The sequence below is a fragment of the Euprymna scolopes genome, chromosome 18 (assembly GCF_053919585.1).
Source record: "Euprymna scolopes isolate OS-2025 chromosome 18, ASM5391958v1, whole genome shotgun sequence".
NCBI classification, from domain to species: Eukaryota; Metazoa; Mollusca; class Cephalopoda; order Sepiida; family Sepiolidae; genus Euprymna; species Euprymna scolopes.
In genome coordinates this window covers 57,842,472-57,854,127 of record NC_136499.1, presented here as the reverse complement: position 1 = coordinate 57,854,127, position 11,656 = coordinate 57,842,472, and the positions used below count along the sequence as shown (strand labels likewise).

The window sequence follows — 11,656 nt, the reverse complement described above, 5'->3', positions numbered from 1 at the left end:
AAGTTACGCGCTGCTGAACATGGAATATGCGTAGATTACATTCTATCTAAAAAAAAAAACAAGGCCGATAGCCGTTAGTTGCGTGCTCACGTGTAATGAATGAATGCGTGAATGTAGGATTGACATGAAATTCTTAAAGATAAACTAAAATGACCGAAAAATGGGCTGAAATGACTTAAATAAATAAAAATTAAATGACTTAGAAGGACTTTAATGAACTTAAGGATGAATTGAATGACCTTAAGAATGGCTTGAATGCTTAAATAATAACTAGAATCCTTCAAAAACAACTTGAATGACCTGGAGAATTACTTGAATGGTTTTGAGACAGACTGGTTGTAAAGTTGGTGATCATTTTACATTAAATTAATACATAAAAGTGATCCCCCACTTTATATCACAATAAGTACCGCATGTAGTAAGAATAGATACTACACTTTTATCTTGGCCAAAAGGCCAAGAAAAGGGTATTTATTTGCTCCCCCATCGAGCAAATTAGGCACAAGGCCGATTTTAAATGTGAGGAGTGAAGGGAAAATGGGGACCAGCTCCCCGGGGAGTAGCGGAGCTGGATATGACAATTGGTATGAAGGGTTAGTATTTATTTGCTCTCCCACCGATCAAATTAGGCACAAGGCCGATTTTTAATGTGAGGAGTGAAGAGGAAATGGGGCCAACTCCCCGAGGAATAGGGGAGCTGGATAGTGACAATTGGTATGAAGGATTGCTCCTACATTGAGCAAGGTCTTATATGTGGGGTCGCCCCACATATGGTCTTTGCTTGCAGTATCTGCCGGAACAGATGGTATTTATTTGCTCCCCCACCGAGCAAATTAGGCACAAGGCCAATTTTTAATGTGAGGAGTGAAGGGAGGGGGAAGGGAAAAAGGGGACCAGCTCCCGAGAGGTGGGAAATGGGAGCTGGTTAAAGGTCAGGTATGTGGGGTCTTTGCTTGCAGTATCTGCCGGAACATATACTACACGTTGATCTTGGCCAAAAGGCCAAGAAAAGCTTAAAAAGCTAAGGACAGCATCTATTAACAACAGACCTTTGATCTTAACCAAAAAGGCCAAGCACTAAAGTGTTACGGACCGACCGACCGACTGACGGACCGACGGAGTGACTTATAAAGTCGCTTGCACGCGACTAAAAACACGGATTTGAGGTTAATGGAAACCCTGAAGTTACTATCAGAACTTTTCAACCCCAATACGTCATTGTTCCACAAAATGTAAAACTGTATTAATTTGGCTAAGCGAGACGATGAGTGTTATTTAATGTTCATATCGATCGTAAACGATCACTTTAAATAAACACTGAATTTACAGTTGTGCGCTGAACTCGATATTTTAATTATTAAATTGCATACGTGGAAGAAACTTAAATCGAAAAACATAAAAAGTAAGCTCGAACCATGACTGGTAATAAAATTAATTTTATTGACGAGTTATTTTACCAGTAAATTTTAACAGGACTATTAAAAGATTGAAGGTATCTGAAAATATATTTGGGACGGGCTAGATGAACAATTTTAACCTTAAGAATTTACTTGCAAACATTTCTGACCAAAAATATGTAACTTCAAAGTCCAAGAAACCAAAACATACTATACGAAATCTCTTCAAAATCTAGCTTTCTATGAAAAAACAAAATAAACAACAACTAAAGAATTATCAGATGAAGTGCATACAGAAGATGTGAAAATGAATAACGCGTATAATAAAATAAAAAAAATGAAGCAGCTGCAATGAGAAGAAAAAAAGTGAGCAAAAAATAAAAGCGTTATAAACAGAAAAGCACCAAAATGTTATTTCGAAACTCTAATAAAAAAAATGATGAAAAGCAAAAATCAGCAAGTAAGATATAAATAAGATATAAGTAAGCAACACGAAATCAGCTTCTAACATTTTTTTATTTGTATAAACGTAGAAATACCAAATAAACTGAACTTGCTCATCGGAATTGGGATTTCATTCAGAAACTAATGAATGATATTTCTAAATAAACACGCATCTTATATCACATCGAAAATACTTAGCCATATCGGGTAAGAGACATACTCATATGCATCAAGGTCTGAGACATACTCATATACATCACCAAAACAAGCTAAAAAGCGTCATGCAGAGGACACTGTCGACACAGTATCCTTGGCAGAAGAGCCGATCGACGTCGATTATGAAACGTTTGACCTTGACCCACTCTAACAGAACAGCGACAGTCGGACAGAAAGAGAAAATTCACTGACCAACTAACTATTGACTAAAAGCGGAAATATATTAATAGCAAAATGGTTTGGAAGAAAGATGTTGTGGAGAATCAACCATACACATTATATAAACACGTCTGAACGGGATATATACACCGAAAGGTACCACTCTTCAGGTGTCTCCCGGTGTGTATCCCGTGGTACACCCTATTAGCGTTAGATACTACAAGTCTTGTTCTCTATGTATACTGTCTTGTTGTAAATACAAATACCATTTTCTAAACCATATCTGTGTTCGAGCTTTCTAAGCGACCCTTTCGGGCCTCAACCATAATAAACTTTGGGTTTCTAAATGAAAAAGTCATTATTTAAGTGCAGTCCATATTTTATGTAAGCGCCAAACACTGATCAATTAATAAATTTTTTAAGTGTTATTAAACTTGATAAAAATCATTTAGAAAAATATATCGACAAAATTATAAAACTCTATGGGCTTTTTGTCTTCAAAAAAGGGATGACAGGTGAATTTATATATATATATATATATATATATATATATATATATATATATATATATAGTAAGTTATAAAATATACATGGCAATTAATCTTAATTGCCATATATATTTTATAATTTACTACTAGCTCTACCTACGTATTGAGCACTGTTGAAGTAAATACTTAACGTTTCCGGATAAATTTATACTTTCGTATATTAATTTATGTGATTAAATGAAGTAGTTATATATATATATATATATATATATATATATATATATATATCTGAAGAGAGCTTGATATGGATATCTTAAACGGTCATAATTATCGGGCTTGAAATCGACGGTACCAATGACTTGTCTCATCTAATAACTTTCTGTACACAAAATACAATATATATATATATATATATATATATATATATATATATATATATATATATATATATATTTCCTTGGATCTTGTTTTTGACGATCGGGCGATTTCGTCTTCTAAAAATGGGGTTACAAGTGAATTTGCTCACGCACAAACACACATATATACACACACATACACACACACATATATATTTATATATATATACATACACACATACACACTTGGCTAAAATCCAAATATAATATTTCGAATGGATTCGAATACTCTATATATTAAGTTTTATATTTGTAGACCAAAAACTGACTGAGGAGTTTGGTAGGTAATATTTTTTAAACAAATACATATAGTAATTCAAGAAACATAACTTTATATGATTAGTACAGTAAATATAAAGCGGTCTCTTCTCATTGAATTTTAATATTGTCTTATTCATTAAGGTAGCAGGAAACCTATCACTTAAATCTGTTAACTTCCGAGTCTATAGCAATTCAACCATGTTTCTACCACAAAAAAGATAAAAAAGAACATTCTTAAAATGTAAGCAAAATCCTTGAATCAGAGGCTTGTACTATGAAATAATTTAAAATAATCATACACTACAGCTCCAGTTAAACGTTTTTTCGACGTAACAGCAGGTTTTAAATGATTTGAAAATTTAAGGCTTATTACTTTTCACTCTTTAAAGAGAAAAGTTTAAAACAACTATCAACAATTTCCCTTATTATCTATCTGTGCCTAAAACTAAACAAAAATTCTAGAAGCAGAGTTTCTTTAATAGAACAACCCATCTACGAAACGCAATACTGCTGAACTGCTTCCCAAATGACTAATACGATCGCTTTCAAATTTAATGTAAACAAGGTCTTCTTGAGCCGTCTTTTTAAATATTAGGTTTGTGCAAAAATAATGCCGTTTTTTGACTGTTAACTTCATCTAAAAAAACGACATTATTTTTGCACCAACCTAATAAATAACACTTACTCAAGCTCCACCATTAGCAATGAATCAGGTGCTGTCTTACCGGCCACTGGGTATATTCATTGGCCCTCGACCTCGATTAGTATCTGGAACTTGATAAGCAATGGCTCGGAAAAAATAATATGTTTAGATAACTAAACATTTTAAGATTTGAGTATTAGTAAAATGAAATAAAAAAAAAACTTCCGCGTATAACGAAAGAACAAAAAGAAAATTGGAAAAGTGAAACAGAGAAAAAAATGCTCGTATGATGAAACAAAAAGAAATATAACGAAAGAAATATAAAGCAAATAGTTTAAAGACGTTAAAGAAGAACGCTCTTGTACAGTAGCGCAAAAATACATGTTTAAGAAAACGAAAGAAGTGCCCATATAATGAAAGAAATGCTAATGTGCACGCATAAGGAAAGAAATGAGAAGACTCATATAATTGAATAAAAGAAAAAGTATTCGTATGACGAGAGAAATTAAAAAGTGTTAGCATAACAACACAAAAAAACAGTGCTCGACTTACGAAAGAAAATAAAGAGTGTATGTAGAATGTGAAAAGGAAAGAGTATTCAATTGAACATTGTAAGCAAACAACTTAAAAATAGACCAAACAAAATAAAAAAGTACTGGTATAACGATAACAAATTCGTATAACGAGAGAAATGGAAAAGTACTTATGTTACGAAATAAACGTGTACTATTATAACAAAACAAAACATACTCGTATATCGAAAGAAAAATTACTTGTATATCGAAACCAAAAAAGTATTCCTATATCGAAACCAAACATACTAGTATATCGAAACCAAAAATACTCGTACAACAAAATGAAAGTACTCGTATATGAAAACCAAACATACTCGTATATCAAAACCAAATAGTATGGCTATATCAAAACCAAACCACCCATATATCGAAACTAAAATATGCTCGTATAATGCAACCAAAATACTCGTATAACAAAAAAAGTACCTATATATTGAAAACAAATATATTTGTATATCCAAACTAAAAATTACTCGTATATCGAAACTAAAAGTACCCGTACATCGAAACAAAAATACTTGTATATAAAACCAAAAGTACTCGTGTAACGCAACAGAAATGTTCGTACAACAAAAGAAAATGTACTCGTATATTAAAACAAAATATACGTGTAAATCGAAAAACAAACTACTCGTATATAAAGACCAAAACATATTCATATAACGCAACAAAACATACTCGTATAACAAAAGAACACGTACTCGTATAGGGAAATTTAATATAAAAAAGCAAAAGAAAAACTACTTGTGTATCTAAACCAACAGATACTTATATACAACGCAACAAAGAAACAAGTTTTCCTCATTGAATGCAGAGTAAAGATAATTTAATTTAGCGAACTTGTCTGATTCGATTTTTTACTAATCCGTCGTAAATTTGATGTCTTTTCAAAGAAGGTTGCCAAGTTCAGCTTTATATCTTAAATAAAAAATACGCCGAAGGCACTTACCTAAAATAAAATCAATTTCATAATATAAGTTCAAACATTTAAGATAGTAAAACTGCTTTTATGAAAGCCAGATGTCGATTTTTTTCTTAAATAACAAGTAGAAACCCAATAGTTACCCGAGAATTAATGATGACCTATACCTATTCATGCTTCCAGCATTGTACACCACGTTATAACTTTTATTCTTATTTTATAATTTATATCATTTAATTATTTTTGTGCCTCAGTATATGAAAGTCTTCACCATATTCTATCATCAATACAAATAACTTCTCTACATCTCTATAACTAAAACCAATTTCTATAGACAAAGTTTGCTTTCTCATGAACTTTCCATCTGTGGCGCACGTTATCTCGGAATTGATTCTCTGCAGAGTACCACTGAATTTACAGAAGAAATTAATAAAATAACCAAAGCTGACAAAATACGAAACACAAAAATAAAAGAAATCGTAGGTCCGAGGAGGGATAGGCCCGTACTGACCTCGACTTAAAGGTTAGTGCAATTGTAACGTCGCCGTTACACTTTAATCGTTTCATTACATTTTAACTACTCGAACCTACACGTTGTCTGGTGTAGCCAGAAGAACAAACGTAAAAGGAAAGACATAAGAAATACGAGTTAGCAATTTTTTAGGTGAATACAAAAAGGATTTATTCCAGTAATTTCCGACAACTTTGTTTTGCAAAATATTAATGCGTAGAACATGCTTGTCGAGAGGCTCTTTCCTGTCCGTGTCTTTGTCATCGCTTTCCTTTCCGCCTTTTCGAGGCGCATTTTTTTTCTCTAGCCGCACAAGAGTCAAAACACGCTCGATCGCTTCCTTTGCTCGACATTCTGCGGTATTTTTATTTCCTTGTTCTCTTCTTCTTCTAGTGACGTCAACGCGCTTAATTTGCATACATGTTAAGACGGTTGCTGCTGTTAATATTTTTGCTAGTCTACTATCCTATGACTGCTGCTAATTTTCTCACACGCACGCCATACGTGCTATATTACATATTTTCAATATAAAAAAATATCTTTACAAGAATTTAAATAAAACCTGCAAACAATAAAACATGACTAATTAAATCCAAATAAAAATGTCTTAGTATATAGCCTGCTCAACATTTTCATTTTCTAATTTTTTCGAGAAATTTCTTTCCTTTTATAGTCTTTCTTTGTTTTCTTTCGTAAAAATAAAGGAATTTCAACGTATTTTTCTCAATAGTTAACCGTAACGTTTTAATACATTGAAAACAAAAAATCCCAGTTAACTGCTTAAATAGCGAGAATGGATATGGTGGACGATAAAATTTTCGCCATAGAAAAGACATGATTCCATTTCCGTTTGATGAAAAGTGATTTTTTGAAACTATCTACTAGCTTTCCAGTTGTGTACAAATCTCACAAGCCATAGGAGCCTTCTATCATGTCTGAAGTGACACAATTGTCAATGAGCGAGATCGAATATGCATCGCTGTACAACTCATGCTCTCTACCGATTCAAGTTATGACAACAGGACCATTGCCAGCACCCTCAAAATGCAAATCCGGATAGTTCAACACTTGAGGACACAGCCTAACACCATCGGACGATCCTTTGGAAGGGAACGAAAGCTTAATGCTGAGGACACCGCCAGGAAGCTCGGACTAAGGACTTCATCAAAAGGGTCTAGTAAATCATTGATGAAACTCCTCAGCGACCGATTCCTCAAATTGCCAGAGATTTATGCCCCTCGTACACAACTGTGAACGCATGTATGAAGCAAGACTTGAAGTGTAGATACTACAGGAACCAGACAAGCCAAATCTTGACTGAGAAGACAAAAACCTTAGCCTAATCAATCCTAAGAAGGTAAATATGTTCTGGTTCTTTGTAGACGAAAAGAACTTCTGGTAGGACGAAGTGTACAACAGCCAGAACAATCTCTGGATTGCCACTAATAACAGGGACATGCCCAAAGTGATGGAAGCAGTTTCCGGCTACGGCTTTGGTTTTTGGCGTGGTTTCAAGTGAAGACCACATCATGCCACCTCATATCTTCGAAGTCGGTTTGAAGTCAACACCCAAGTGTACCTGGATGAAGAGTGTGGTGATATCCTGGTACAATCAGGTGCCACACTCAAGGTTTGCCAGCAGGATACGGCACCGGCCCACAAGTCCAAAGACCTAGGCTTGGCTTCAGAAGGAGTGCTACGACTTTGCACATTCACTCACTGCTCCCCCCTACCCCGACATGAACTCGCTGGACTACTTTGTTTATTCATACACCGAGAACATCACTAACATGACCTTCTACAACCCCAAACCAGCCTAATCGCCGCTATCTGCAAAGTATTCGCCGAGTTCAAGCCGGCGCTATACAAAAGACATGCTCCAAGTTCCAGACCCGTATCGAAATGGTGATTGAGATTCCAGGCGGCTTCATTGAATAGATGTCAGCTCTTCCCTGAATTGATTTTTCAATAAAAGTTTTGAAATAAAGGTGTAATGTTGTTTTCTCTTAGGCAACACATTCATCGTTTTACCATGTAAGTTTTTTTTTTTTTTAATTTTTTCAGGATTTTTATAGAGTCAGTGTTGAAATGTGTCAGCTTGGTTGTGCAACAATAAAGTTTAAATGTTAACAATATTTTACAAAATCAATTAAATACATTTTTTTCGCGCAACTTTTTTCTTATTCTTTTGCATAAACTCTCAATTTTCTCTCATCATCCTATCAGTCATAACATTGAAATCTCTCCTTGCTCGTTTGATTGATTTTTACGCCAACTGCCCAAATGGCTTTCTTTTGGTAAAACTTCTTTAAAAACTTTGACTAAACTAGTTATCATAAGTTTTCCCATGTATTATGGCTTATTTAACCCTTTATTGCTAAATTACTTTTAACGAGATTATTTGAGAGAACACTAAGTAATGTTACCTTTTGTTTATTCAACAGTTCCTTTATGTCTTTTTGGTGAATTGTTTTAAGACAATTTCGGCTTATTTTCGTCTCTAATGTGCTCAATCACTTTTGACGAAATTATTGGAAACAATTACAGTTGATACCTGAATCAAGGGGCCAAAGGTATTATTTGTGCTACTTACTTATTCGGACATCAGCATCATATAACAATTATTGCCTTTCTTCATTTTATGTCACAATACAGTTTGACCTTATTAAGCATCCTCAGTTCTGCTATTTAACGTGAGCATTGTTTATTCACTTATTAATTCTGTTTTTACTATTTTCTAAACTTTGTTCCTAAAATTCCAGTTACTAACTTATGATGGCTATATTACATTCCATTCGTTGTCCAAATTCTCTCAAATGCTGTCCACAAAAATCGTCGTTATTTCCATTTTCCATTTATATAACCAAGAACTGTGCGCACCCTAAATGATGAGTGGAAACGTATCTTTCTACACCGACGGTAATATAAGCTGCTGCGTCTTATCATCATGAAGAGTTTCAGTTTTAAATAATAATTTCCTACATATACTTGACCGACACGCAGTTTAGCTTTCCATTTATTTCAAAATTAAAACAAATTAAACCTTGAATATGCCCCTGTTCCGTATTTATCTGAATCAAAGTAAAAATTACCGATAAAAGCAAAATTATTCATAAAACGCCCAGCAGAGCCGCGCTAAGAATGAGTGCGTTTATTTCATTTTCTTATTAAAAACAAAAAAAAATATCATGTTTGTATTTTTTTTACAATTGCAGAATGAATAGTCAATTATAAATGACCCATAAGCTTAGAACAAAATTGGTACTCTTTATAGAAATGAAGTCAGATTTATTTTTTATTCTGTCGTACTTACTAAAAACATTATAAATTATATTTAATTTTTCACGTGCTATAATTGTTTAAACATTTATTCAAGTCTTGCAGCCCCTGTCGAAGTTTTTCTCAAAATCCCAAGGTTTAGTGATCTGTTAAAAAATAGTAAAAAAAAAAAAAAAAAAACTGCAAATATTTAGCATTTCCGGCTAAGAGTAGGAAATCACTGAGACAATCCATATAAAAAATTATTCAAGTCAAATAGTTAATTCAAAATTTCTATCAACAACACAACAAGCTATTTTCTACGTTAAAATGAGTATGAAACACTATCTCTTATAATAATTCGTAAGCGACGCATACGAAAAGAACATTCATCTTTAAAACATTAAAAAAAATGCAATACCTACAAACATCCTTAAGCAAAAAGAAGATATCACTGACAGAAGCGAAGAAAATTTTCTAAAATATCACTCATTCGTTGAACATGTCTGTCGAGACGCTCTCTCACGCACGTGTCTTTGTCGTCGCTTGTCTTTCCACCTTTTTCGAATGCGCGACACATTTTCGCCGCACAAGAGTCGAAACATTCCGATCGCTTTCTTTCTCTCCCTTTTTTTCCCATGACGTCACACTTGCTTAACTTGCATATATGCTAGAACAGCTTCTGCTGCTAATATTTTTGCTAGTCAGCTATCCTAGGGCTGCTGCCGATTTTCTCACACTCGCGTCATACGCGCTACGTTACATAATCTTGAATATGTTTATTTTCTTTGGACTGGTACTGATACGGATGGCATTTTCATTTGTCCCACATGCTTAAATTTTAAATAGCATTTGCCGCTTAAGTTTGTGAAAGAAAGCCGTTATAATGTACCGTCGAGACGGTTTAGTAGAACGCGATCTGTTAAGACTGACGAAACGTTAACAATTTAAGCCCATGAAATCCAAATAGGGTTCAGTTCAAAATTCTGTACAGATTTCAGAATTTGGCTTACAGATTCCCAAGTTTAACTCATAGATTATCGAGTTCAGTTAGAAAACTCTGAAGAAATGTTGGAGACTATATTGGCCGAAACGTTATAAAAGTAGCGATCAAGATAAAAACAGTTGTTCAAATAATTCAAATAATACGATTTTTTAAATGGAAATCGCCCCAGACATGGAAGGAAGCCACTTTATGTAAGAAGGTAAAACAGTAATTCAAGGTCAAAAACTAGCAAAAGATAAATGTTGAACGCATAGATTTCGACATAGGAACACGAATTGGTCAAAGAGATCGTTCATGGAATGTGCAGGCTAATTTAAAAAAAAAGCACAAAAACCTAAGCTAAGGGGCTGAATGTAGTCAAGGGTGAATCGTTGATTCCATTTTCATTAGTTGTTATACCGAGATGTAGGGGAGAGCGCTACTCAATTTCCAGGATAACTCAACTAGCCCTTAATTCTCTCATTATAATACTGAATGTTTTAGCAAGGGAAATCAAGTACCATTTTTTTACTCTTTCGCATGATTTGACCGAAGATTAAACTCTAGTCACGTGACCTATTAGCAAACACACTTACCATTATGGGCCAATAAAGGCTAAACTAAGCGATCTCCATCTAAAATATTCGAAATATCTCGTAATTATTTTATTATTGGAAACCTTTAAGATGAGTAAGCTGTATATTTATTTATTTGCGGACGCCTATGCTTATCGTCATAGTTTTTTCACGACGTTTCGGTCAACTATTCCTTTGGTCTTCTTCGCGACGGATAGGAGTGTTGAGTCTCTTAACTGTATCTTCAGCAATTATTGCCTTCCATTATAGTTTTCGTCTCACCACGTTTTTGGCAACTAATCCTCTGGCCGGCTTTGGGTAAGATTGAGACCGCTATGTTCAGACAATGTTCACCTAGAACCCAAGAGATTCAATGCCGCCTCTGTTCATTGCGCCATGGGCCCGTCGCGGTTAACCACCTGACGAAGGTCAGATGAATTGTTGACTGAAACTTTGTGAATCAATAACCATGAAGATGAGGATAACAGTCCGTAAATAAATAAATAAATAAATAAATAAATATATTTTAACTGTAATAAGAATAAACACACAAAATATAAAACTGTTATACTTTTTTTTGTAAAATAAATTGTTTTAATCAGATTTAACTATTTGTACAAAGAAAATTCTTAATGGGCTGAGTGATGACAATTGGGCTCATGAGTCCACCAATCATACCGATAGTTCCATTGAACTCGGAACGAATATTGGCGATCTCTCGAAAACAATTTCTTAAAAACGCAAAAAAGTTGTCCGGTAGAGGGAACAATCTTTGACATAGAAGATTCTATTTTGTTATCATTGTA

General features: G+C 34.0%; 1 pseudogene; it reads right to left on the bottom strand.

The window, feature by feature from the left end:
- Positions 1–339: 339 nt before the first annotated feature.
- LOC145298106 (U2 spliceosomal RNA) lies at positions 340–469 on the bottom strand (annotated as a pseudogene).
- Positions 470–11,656: the final 11,187 nt, after the last annotated feature.